Genomic DNA, 12622 nt, shown 5'->3' on the forward strand with positions numbered 1-12622 from the left:
AAAAAAAAAAAAATTGGCTAGAATGTTCAAAGTGCATGATGAAAGGTTTCCAGTTGCTGGGCAATTTTATGCTCATAATTATCATAGGGTCTCCAGATATTATATATATTACTTTTTTTTTTCAGGATATATTTTTTTCAACAGATCAAACCAAACAGAGCTAAAAAAACAAACAAACAAACAAACAAACAAAAAACTCCAACTTAAAGAAGAAACAAACAGCAAGGGGAAGGATCCTAGGATACCTCCGCTATTTTTCTGCAGCCTCCCTCCTGGGTTTCAACAAAGACCTCTGCCCTTCAGGACCACAAGGGAAGAAGCATCTTGTCCCTGGTACCATCGCTGCAAGCCACCCACAAGGGGATAGCATTTTCCTTTCCCCTTCTACTGAAGCTCAAATGAAAAACCCCCAATACGGAATTGGCAAGAACAGAAGGCTTCCTCTTACTTCTGCTGCTGCGATTCAGAGTCACATTGTAAGAGGGGGATCCTAAGTGGTGGGTGCTTAAGGAATTTGCTTAGAAGCCTGGATCTATCTCTTCCTAAATATGGAACTAGAGCATGTTACATTTCCTCTCTGTGCCTTAATTTTCTCACCTGAAAAATGGAATGACATCAGGACCTACCTTACACGATTGTAGGGAGTAAAAGAGTTAATGTGAGTAGAGCATTCACAGCATTCAATAAATGCTAGCTATTGCTGTTTTCATCAGAATAGATCAGGTGAGTGAGTTCCCATGAGGATACATCCTCCCCACATTATCTCAACCTTTTATCGCTGGTTCTCATGGATAAGACAGAAATGATGATGAACTCTGCAAATTACTCAGCCTCAAGAAGACAGAAGTTGACCCCACAGTTCTACAGATAGTTGGTAATTGTTTTCCATAGTCCACCTGCCAAAGTGTGGTAAACATTTCAATGGCCATTATTTTAACAGGCTCTGATGCAGCAAAAATCCTCAAGATGGGTAAACCCTATTCAAGGCAATGTGCTTAGTAAGCGCCTGACACAAAGCAGGCCCTCCCCAAATGTTCATTCCCTCCCCATTTCCTTCACTCTGTCCTTCAAATCTTCGTGAACCCACATGCAAGAAGGAGTGCACGCACACACGCACACACGCACAGACTTTCCAAAGATCAGAGTCTTCCCTGGTTTACCAAGAGCTTAACTAACAAAGTTCTTCTAGACCTTCATCAAGAAGGCTCCAGTTTTTAGATCAATTATTTTATTATATCATTTTCTGCCCTTTCCAAGCTTTAATGCCTTTACATACTAACTGATTTTTAAAAACATAGTGATTTTTCTCAGGTAAAATAAGAAAACATTTTTAGGCCTACAATGCCCCAAGCATTCTACTGGCATTGGGTCCAAAAGATGAATTGGAGGTGCTCTCTATCCTTGAGAAATTTACAATCCAGAGAAAACCATAGGAACCAAATGAAGACACAAAATAAAAATGCCAAATAAACCAAAATCAAAAAAAGACACCAATTAAAAAATAAAGAAACCAAATAAAATAAAAAATAAATTGTATAGTAGGGCTGATATAATTGTGCAAATATTATCTATAAGCCCAGACTTTACATATTTGTATTCAGCAAAGGAACCACCTTGTTTTCATTGAATGACTTTATCAATGAGTATATTTTTAACTGTGAATTTACAAAATGCATCTATACTCATAAAATATCGTTTTTATATTATAAACTGGGATTTCATTTAAAATTCTACTGTCAAATGTTTGGAAAACACTATGTCTAATAATGAATATATCAACTCCTCATTTATTCACATAATGAAAAAAAGTATTAACCATAGTAATAATGTAGCTTGAAGACTTACTATTCATTGAAGACTTACTATGGTCTGACATTGTGTTTTATATCTCTTATTGTATTTAATTCTCATAACATCTTTGAAAGGTGGGTGTTAATGAACCAGTTTACAGATGAGGAGACTATGGTCTAAAATTCAACAGAATGGACTTGAATTGTTTCCTAAAACATTTCTTGGCTTTGCCCACAGATAACCCCTTGGCCCTCCTCCATTTGGCAGTAGAAAATGACTACATATTTGGATGAGATTCTGTATTAGATTCTTAAATATCACAGAAGAATGTCAAGTCTATCATTCTGTTTTAACTCAAGGTTTAGACCTTCAGAAGCCATAAAGTATATTCAAATAAAAACACTGCCAGAAAACATAATAGTGAAGTATGCTGCTCAGCTTCTACTGGAGCCTTTTTTTATGTGATAATATACATAAAGGATAGTTTGAGAAATATGTAATCCACTTAGTTTTTTCTAGTTTAGAAGATATTATCTCGAATGCCTGCAAGAGCCAGGCAAGTAACTCACATTAGTGAAGTGGGCCGGGGGATATAGAGGCTGTGATTAGAGCTAGGAGTAGAGGCTGTGACCTTATGAACAGACACACTCTGTCTAAGGACAGTTAAACCTAATATTTTTTTAATGTGTTTTCCTGCTGTAAGGCAGTTTAAATTTCATTTTTAAAATATACTTACGTTTTTGTCATCTTTTCTGGAAACTCTAGGTGGGCTCTACAAAAATGTATCAATTTCGTTTATGATACCTAGGGAGTCAATTAATTGCATTTGTAAATCAAAATTTTAACTAACTTGGATAAATTAGAATAAGCATATCTCTCTATTAAACATACTTGGCCACCCACCCTCATCCAAGATTAATCTCTCTCGTTTTCTTAGTTATCTTTAAAACTGTAATTGAGTCCTAAATGAGCATTCAGAGTATAGGATAAAGACAGAATAATAATCATATTAATGGTTGTCCATATTATTAATACTCTGCTTTTATAGTATGTAATAGGTCATTTTTATATACAATCTCACTTAATTCTCACCACAAATCTATGACATAGTTATTATGATCCCTACTGAATAGGTGAGAAAACAGGCTCAGGTACATTACAATGACTTTCCCAAAATCACAATAGTCGAGATTTGGAAGAACGAAGGCTTCCATCAGTTGTTTTGTGTTTTTTAAACAAATGGGACAGTCTTTTCGATGACCTGTAAGTATGTCTCATGTTACACTTTGTGGACGCAGAATGGAAAACACATGCGAAAGGAAGCCATCACCCCAGTTCCTTCCACATAGACCCCACCTCAACAGCTTGTGCAGAGTGTCTGGTGGAAACCTTGTATTATCAAACAATTGCTCAAATAATTGCTACATTTTAATCTAAAATCATGAGATTTAAGTAGTGATATTAAGTGTCCCTATACATATATACACACATATCTGGATATATGTATGTATGTATGAATGGATGGATGGATGATGGATGGATGTATATCCAATCCTGTACTGGGTAGTAGTCCTATTATCAAATTTAATTTTTAAGATATACAACTGTCAGTCAAGCTTCAGAATATATCTTTTGCTATAAAGACTCAGTACCTTGCTATGTGGTTTTACTATAAGGCATCTCAAATTATTTTTAGAACTATGCAGGAATAAATTATGAATAAATAAGTACACAAATAAAAAATATCTAGTTTCTGCCAGCAAAGGACAACCTGAGTCAAAATTTTGTAACATCTCTGAGGTGATTCTTATTTGTAGAATGTTCAGGTAACACTTTCATAACCACACACTGTCTCTTATTTCTACTGAGTACAATATTATTTGAAAACTTTTACTTATTACTCTCTCATACTTTTCAAATGTGTTTTTGGAGATAAGGTGACCAGCCACCTCATCTGCCCCAGTGAAACCATCTATCCTGGTTTCACCACTGAAATTCCTCATTCCTGAGCAAATCGAGATGTTGGTCATCCTAAAATGGAGCATGGAAATAATTAAACTAGAGGTCTTGAAGATACCTTCTCAAACTAAGTTTGTTTTTCAGTTAATTTTTATCATCTTTTATTATAATTAATGTTTACGTGCTGGATTCAGAAAACAGCATAGAAATAGAAGTCTGTATGAGTTGGAATCCCAAGTTAAATGCTGTGTGCTTTAGAATCCCATTGCAATTTCTTTTCTGTGCACTGTCTACACTAGTCTGTCTTTTCCTCTCACACACACTCTTTCTCAGCATCATATCATAAAGAGATTCTGACATAAAAATTTAAACGAGTAGGAGAAAAACTCTCTTGAGTCTTTGAGAGGATTTTCATCACTGCTAGTGCATTGTAGCTAGCTTCAAGCATTCAACTAAAAAGAAATTCATAAACCTAAGCATGAAAATTAGAAAATCTCAACAGAAGCAAATTATAAGCCTTTCACTTGTTTTCATGTGTTGTCGAGCTCAATTATCTAGCCTGTGGAATGGAAAGCAGATGATGGTAGAATCCGACACCTGACTCATCCATGGGGAAGCCTTCACAGTCTTAGGCTGGGAGATGAACATTGTTCTTATCACACCCCAATGCTTGTAACTCTTACGTAACGTACAAGTACTACACAGAAGAATTGCCCTTGAAAATAATATAACTAGAATTGAAGGTAGGATGAGCAGGCCTGAGAGTCCCCCACACAATTCTTCTTCTTGTCTGTTTGCAGCTTACTGAGACAGGGTACCAACAGAGGTAGGGTTCACTCACCTGAAATAAGTAAGTCTCAGTTTCAAGAAAGCCTGGAGGACTCATGTTAATAAAATCAAAGCCACCTCTTCTGTACGATTCCAACAAGCCAGCTGTTTTATATACCAGGGTCAATGGAAGAGAGCTAGAGTATATCATTGTGTAGCATTAAAGGAGACACAAACAAATTGTGAATGAAAACATTTCTGGATTTTCATTTTTAAAATCTCTACCACTAAAGTACAGACCCAAATAAATAAGCTACAGCTTCAGGCTAGTTACCCAACCCTGCCATCCCACTATAATGGGCCAAGTTGATAATCTTAGAGGTTAAGTTTGTCAGATTTCACAACTTAAAACCAAATATCAAACTGAGCAATGTTTGCTGCTTTTTATTTTGTTGATATACAGAGTAATACATATTTTTGGACAATTTTATGATATTAACTCACTAGTGAGTTATTTTATGATATTAACTCACTAGTGAGCTATTGAAGAAGTTGAACTATTGTTTATTTTGATGTTTTAAATAATCATACTGAATGTATCACTTAGCCTAATTTAAGGGAAATGATTTAAAATAAATGTATGTTTAGAGCAAGGTCGTAGGCCAATAATGAGAAAGAGAAGCTTTCAGGCCTTATGCACCCCACCCTCTCAGGGACAATGGGTGCCATTAGGCCAAACACATGAACGTGAACAAGCAAAGCTAATGTGGGCCCACAGTGCGTAGGGCATGCTATAAAATTCCTTGGTCAGTCTGAAGAGCGAATCGTGAACAAGGAAAATATTTAGACGAAATGACTGATGTCTAACTCAGTCCTTACAAATAGAATGAAAAAGTCCCCAAATCAAAACTTTACTGAGAGACCCACCATGGGCCCGGATAAGAGTAAATCTTACACAATTGCCAATTCTCCTCAATTCTGTTTACACACTCAATGAAATTTCAATTAAAATCCAAAAATATTTTAGGGTAGCTTTACTAAGTTATTCTAAAATGAGTCTGGGAGAAATATCTGTAAGAATGTGTAAAAAGCCACACACGAACACAGAGAAAAGCAACATGAAGACACTATCAACCCGATCAGAGGTTAAGCAAACAACAACATTTAAATCTGTGTGATATTAATAAAAAGAAAAGGAAAAACTGACAACACTCGAGTGAAATAAATATACCAGAGCCAGAAAGAACTCTGGGAGTGTGTGTGCGCGCATTTACCTCTAGAGTAGATATTATACGATGTGATAGAATCACAAATAAGTGGAAGATGAGTGTTTTTTTCAAAAACTGCTGCTGGAAAATGCTTATTTTTAGGAGGAAAACCAATTGAATTCATCTCGCACCATACATCTAAACAACAATGGGTAGATTAAAGAAGAAATAAAATCATTAAAGAAGTAGATGTAAATTATTTTCAGGGAAGAATAATTTAGGTAAATTTTAATCTTTTATATGAATGAGAAAGTATTATTTAAGCAAAAAGAGTAATGGAAGAAATATGACATTCAACTTAATTACCTACACACACATTTTCAACTTTCACATGTGAAAAAAAAAAATAGGAAAATATAGATAACATACATGACAAAGGGATTGTATCTCTAATACATAAAGGACACTAAAATTGATGGGGGGTGGAAAACCAAGTTCCCAATACACCAACAGGCTAAATATGGGAATGAATATTAAAAAATAAAATACACATAAAAATAAGCATTTCAAAATGTTCAGCCTTACCTAATCAATCAATAATAGAAGCATGTAGTACTTTAAAGCTTAAGCTTTAAAGTAAAATCTATCTTGGTCCAAGACCCAATTCTAACACTTATCAGTTGTGTTACCTTGGGGAAGTCACTTACCCTCTCAAAAAATGTTTCCTAACCTTTTAAATAGGATGATAATATAGATAAAAGTCTTGCATGCTGAATAAGTGTCGTTGTTGTAATTGATGATAATGATGCTATTGTTGTTATTGATGTCATTACAATAATCTTCACCTTTCCAATTAACAAACATTTTTAAAAACTAATATCTCTCAATTCTGGTGAAGATGGAGATACAATTTATGTACTTCCAGGGAGAATGAAAATAGGCTCAATCTTTCTGGAAGACAATTTGTCAATATGGATAGGTTTTTAAAGGTTCATATCCTTTATTTGGTATACTACTTCTGGGAATCACACCTAAAAAAAAAAAAAAAAGTGAAAAATATAGACAAAGAATATCGAAAAATGAGGTCATGCAGAAAATATTTTTCACAGTGTAATACGAAAAAAATGCAAATGACGTGAAAGTCTAAGTTGAAAGCATGGCTAAACGAATGATAACGATCCACATGCCTGACTACCAGACAGCAATAAAAAAAGTTAGAGAATTGTCTGTACACATGGGAAAAGTGATTTTCTTTTGTATTCATTGCTATAACCCAGAACAGAGCTTTGCATAGTACCTGATACATAATAGGTGCTCAATCGATATTTAAACTGAATCGAACAACAGAATTCTAAGTGAAAACACATACTTGCAGATCTAATCTCAACTTTTGTAAAGGAATCACAGTAAATCCTAGAAAGAAATATGATGAAATGCTAACAATAATGTCCTTGGGTGATTTTTTCCTTCCTCTTCAGACTTTTCTCTACTTGCCAATTTTTTTTCAGTGAAGATTTATTATATTTATAATTAGGAAAAAAGTAAAGAATGAAAGAAATCAGCTAGAAGCCAACTGGCTCAATTATTTCTCATCACAGTATTCTGAGTATATACCATTCTTCACCCAAAATATAAAATGGGAAATAATGATATGAATAATATGAATAAATTGTGAGACAGTCTTTAAAACATAGCTCAGGAAAGAAAATATTATGGTAAATTTTTTTAAAAAGTCAAAAAACCATGTGTCTAATATTAATAAAACTGTACAGAGGTTTTGCTTGCTATATAATTTATATATATACATATATATGTACATATATATGTATGTATGTATATCATGGCATAAACCTTTTATATACAAATTACTTGTTTTCTCCACAATGAAATTCTATTTGCTCTTAGATACATAATGTCACAAAGATTTATACATAGTAATTACTGTCAATTTTTGGAAAATCTGAAAAATTCTGTTTAAAATTTCAACTCTACATAAAATCTAAAAGATCTATTTTAGGAGATCCACGACCTTCTCAAAAGAGAGGAACAAACAATTTCTCAGAGTCCCAAAATCTCTAACATACTGACAGGGGATAATTAGCCCTAGAAAGTGAAATACCCTGTCATCTAGAGCATCAAATCACCTGGAGATAGGACCGAAAGGTCAGTTTCCAGTACTGTGTGATTTAAGTTCAACCTCAGCAAAATTACAGATTACTATGTCGCTTAACTTCAAGACAAATGGTAAAATCTTGACTCATGCAAACTAGAGTCTTGCATGCCAAGAGTTTGCTGTATCTATGATGACTGTCTCCGTGGAAGTAAAAAGTTACATAAGAACTGTGGTGACAAGGTAGGCAAACAGTCGATATTTGTTCTCATCTAAGAAGCTTAATGCACTCATCGGCTTATCAAATAGGTACTATCTACCTAACACGTTCAAGAAACATTGCCACACATTTCTGATGATTAAGAAATATGACATAGAACCTAAACTGAAATGCTCTCCTTAGTTATATAAAGTCTGCCATATTTTCCAGGAACAAATTCAAGTGCTTAATTTACCTAATGCTAAGATTTCTGACTTTTTAAATGAAAGATGTAGTAGTTTTACTGGAGTCATTATTTTTTAAATTGTCCTTCATATGATACCTGTTTTTGTAAATAACTGCTCCATAAGTATATTTCCTTTAGTATAATTTCTCGAATTTGCTTCCAAAATCTCCAGGGACAGGAAAGTGAGTGAGATTGTGGATAAAACAAAAATGGTCATGAGTTGACAATTATTGAAGCTGGCTGATGGGTACATAGGAGTTCATTGTACTATTATTTTTTTTATTATTATGTTTGAAATTTTATAGAGTAAAAAGCTCTTTTTTTAAAAGGAGTGTATTTCTGAATTATGCTAATTTATGTTGATTAACTCCTTTTTGGTCTCCGTTCCCACAGCAGCCACATTCAGTGAACATGGCTGAAACACCCAATATATTGATCTCAAGAAGGTTCCAATCAGGTGGCTAGACAATGCAGAGGTCTCATTCTAGTGTACAGATGATGGAATACATTGATAAACTCTGCCATGACCCATAATTTAATTATTCAGCCAAAGACAGGGATTCCTACATCCAGATTAACAAAGAAAAAATGGTTTAGGTAAATCCAGCTGTCATAATTGCTAGTAAATTAAAGCCCTACATAGCTAATCCGATTTGGTCACCGTGATGGCCAAGCCATCCTTATTACAGAGGACGTTAGGGGGTCTGCTGAAGTGTCAGTGAGACAATCTGCACTTTCTTTTTTTTCACATTGCCCCAAGAGCAATAGATAGAGAAAATTTTACAATTATAGCCTTCAACTCCTAGAAAAAAAGAATTTGCTCAACCTGTGTAGCGACAGGATTAGGATTAAAATGCACGCGGTTAATACAACGTCTATTTTAGAATGGCCATATTTTTCTATCATATACACGTAATTTTCCCTCTCCCTTTCTCTTACCCTTATGTCATAAGCAGACTTTGGGCACTTTTAATTCAATTAATTCCTAACAATTCCTCACCTAAGCAGACTCCACATAAAAGTAGAATATGTTAAATACTACAATCAAACTTTAAAGTATTACTAACAACAGATCTTCTAAATATACTGCAGAATTTAGCTGCCTGTTGATTCTCATTTCATTAACTCGCTCATGATATAAACTCAGTTTTAAAGAAAAGCTTTAATAACGAATATATTGCAGTTAAAATGAACCAAGGCTACTAAGCATTGCACACTGCCACCTAGTGGTACTGTCTCTTTAGTTCCAAAGGCACAATACACGTCTTCCGGAAAGTAAAAATCTCTATTTTAAAGCAAATTTATCCAGAAAAAAAGACCTGAAACACATTTTTTCATAATTTTTCAAGATAAAAAGGCTATTAGAAATAAATAAAAAATTTTAAAGGCTGACTTTTTTAATACTGAGCATCAAGTATTAACATATTCTGAATGTGATGTATGCTGATGCTCTAAATGGAATAGGTGCTCATCCAATAAATTTGACATACGAAGATGTTAAATAGAATATTAAATAATTACTAATTATATTTTCAAGCCTTCTTAAGGGCATAGCTATAATTTGCCCTCATCTACAGGTTGTAATTTTAGTTTAAGATTCCCCTGGTTTTTAGTTTTATTTTTTTTCCCAGCAGAGTAAAATTCTCGTGTTTTGGTTGTACTAATCGCTAGAGTTCATCTCTAATCTTTTGCTTTTAGAAAAGTAAATCCCCATAAAAATGAAATGAGAACCATGTGAAAGAGTGGATTAAGGAAAGGATTGCTACAGATAACTTTGCTATGATTAGGAGTATATTTTATTTGCTTCATTGTATTCCACAATGGTAGCTCTCAGCTTGGTCTGCTTAATGTGCCGTAACCACCTATTTTAAGAACTCAGATGAAAGGTAGAAAGACTCATATTTTTGTCAATTAAGTTTTTCATAGTGAAAAGTACAAAGGATTCTCTAAACCTTTGTTGCGTAACTTTTTAAAAATCACACGCCTTTTTGAGAAACAAAAAAAATCTCAGGTTCTTTTAAATGCTTAAAATTTATAAATAAATTATATATTAAAAACAACCGAATATGTGACAATTTTTTAAGTTATATTTTTATTTTGATCTTAGATACTTTTCATTGTTGTTGTTATTCTAATAATTCAAAATCAGCATGAGTTTTAAGGCTGCCTATATATCTCACAAACTTTTCCATCCTTAGAAATGTGGAAAATAGAGAACATTATTCAGTAATTTCAACTTGGGCCTGTTTCATTGCTTCATTTTGATAACTAGAAGGACAAGTAAAAATAGATAGATAGATAGATAGATAGATAGATAGATAGATAGATAGACAGACAAACGGACTGACGGACAAATGGCTGGGAAGGAAGGGAAGTAGGGAGGAAGAAAGAGTGGATTTATTTCTCCTTTATAGGAAGTGTACCCTGCACCCTCTTTAATTCATTAATTTAGATAATTCTCAAAGGAATCTCAAATCCAAGCCACATGATCTAGAAAATTTCTCAAGATTTCCTTTAATCAGCTTAACCAAATGACTACTGCCAAGTCTATTTCACTTAGCTCTGCTTAGGGCTGTTTTGAAGCCTCCACCACACAATTAGGAAGGACATCTAGTTGGTATGGCTGCCCAATGCAAAAGACAGAATTTACAATATTACAATTTTTAAGAAATTCAGTTTGAAAAACATATTATTTTGAAATTCAACTCTTCACCCTATGTTGGGATTATATCTATCATGATGGCTTGATGTTAGGTAAAATCACAAAGTCGATTATAAAAAAAGTCTAAAGTTGTAACTCCTCGATATTTCATTGGCCTTCTGGTATACCATCTATATAACAAGAAACTTCTAGGTAATGAAGTAGTGGTTACAACTGCCTTATATAAGAAAAATCCCACTGCAGTTGCATGTATATATGTGTATGTATATATATATATATATATATATATATATATATATATATATATACACACACACACACACACACACACACATACAATAATACACACACACACACACATATATGTATATATGTTTTATAATTATATATATAAACATACATATGTTTATATATATAATAATAAAACTAGTAAGCATTTTTAAAATGTTCTCATTATTCTATAAGGTAGTGAAAATGTATAAAGTAAGTCTTGATTCAAATGACAACTGTGTCTGAGACTCTGAAGATTCCTTAAAATTTTCTCACGTATCTTAATGTGTTTTCTAGGTACATACTGCATTTAGTTTTGGAAAGCAAAGTCTATATGCATCTTCCACATAAAAATGCAATCACAACATCACTAGAATTATTTTATTATTTATTTATTTATATGTTTATTTTTTTAGGTGAGGCAACCCTTGGTTGACTTCACAGATTGCAAGGACCTTTTCAGCTTACGATCCCTTATTTTTTTTATTTTTTATGCCTGTAGTACCTGGTCTTCCTAGGTGGTCTCCCATCCAAGTACTAACCAGGCCTGACCCTGCTTAGTTTCTGAGATCAGACGGGATTGGGCTTGTTCAGGGTAGCATGGCCGTAGACCAGAATTATTTTTAAATAAATGTTTAAACTAAAATTATTTGTCTAATAGCCATATTTTTTAAGCCTGAGTATGAAAGTATGTATATTTATGATTGTATCTTAAGGAGCTCTATAATCAAGCATTTCTAACTCAATATAAAAAAGTAGTAATAAAATGGCCTATGAGGCAGATTCCCCAGGGTTTGAGAAAGAAAAGACATGAAAAATAAAGGTACAGAATATTGAAAAGACAGATACAGCTTTTAACAGAACATTAACATTTAACATGAGATTGTTTAAAAGAGCATATTTCTATCTATTAAAATCCCCAAGGTTGTGAAAGACAAGAATTTATTTCATACAGATCACAAAAATGATGATATTTGTATATCTAAATTAGTAATGATCGGAGATTGTACCCTGTAAAATAAGAAAATGTAATAGATATTCAGTAAGCTTTTTACTCACTAATTACAATTTGTAATTTTTTTTAACTTCGTATTCTCAAATGTCAGGTACTTACCTGGAAACTGACATCCATTTGGTTGCTAAGAGATATGAGATCAGTTTGCACTTTTTTCTGTCTTTAAGAGAATTGCCCTCTTGCGCTTTGCATCGAGGTAGTGAAAGTTAACTCTCTTACCCATGTGGGGATTTATATTATTTGTAGTAAAAGAAACTTCTAGGTCTCGGCAAAGAAATGAATTACTCTCAATTTGGACAATTTAGAACAAATATCTGGCTTTTTCCTAAGCTTAACGATTTTCCATTTCACATGCTTAAAATATAATTGCATTATTTTATAATCTAACTTAAC

General features: G+C 33.4%; 1 protein-coding gene and 1 pseudogene across 5 annotated transcripts in view; both read right to left on the reverse strand.

Annotated features, from left to right (window-relative positions):
• The window catches only part of INPP4B (inositol polyphosphate-4-phosphatase type II B), a 557518-nt gene that overhangs the window by 542530 nt on the left and 2366 nt on the right, over positions 1-12622 (reverse strand). The gene's annotated exons all lie outside the window — the stretch shown is intronic.
• On the reverse strand, positions 11708-11826 carry LOC120613572 (uncharacterized; annotated as a pseudogene).

The sequence above is a fragment of the Pteropus medius genome, unplaced genomic scaffold (genome assembly GCF_902729225.1).
Source record: "Pteropus medius unplaced genomic scaffold, Ma_sr-lr_union100, whole genome shotgun sequence".
NCBI lineage: Eukaryota > Metazoa > Chordata > Mammalia > Chiroptera > Pteropodidae > Pteropus > Pteropus medius.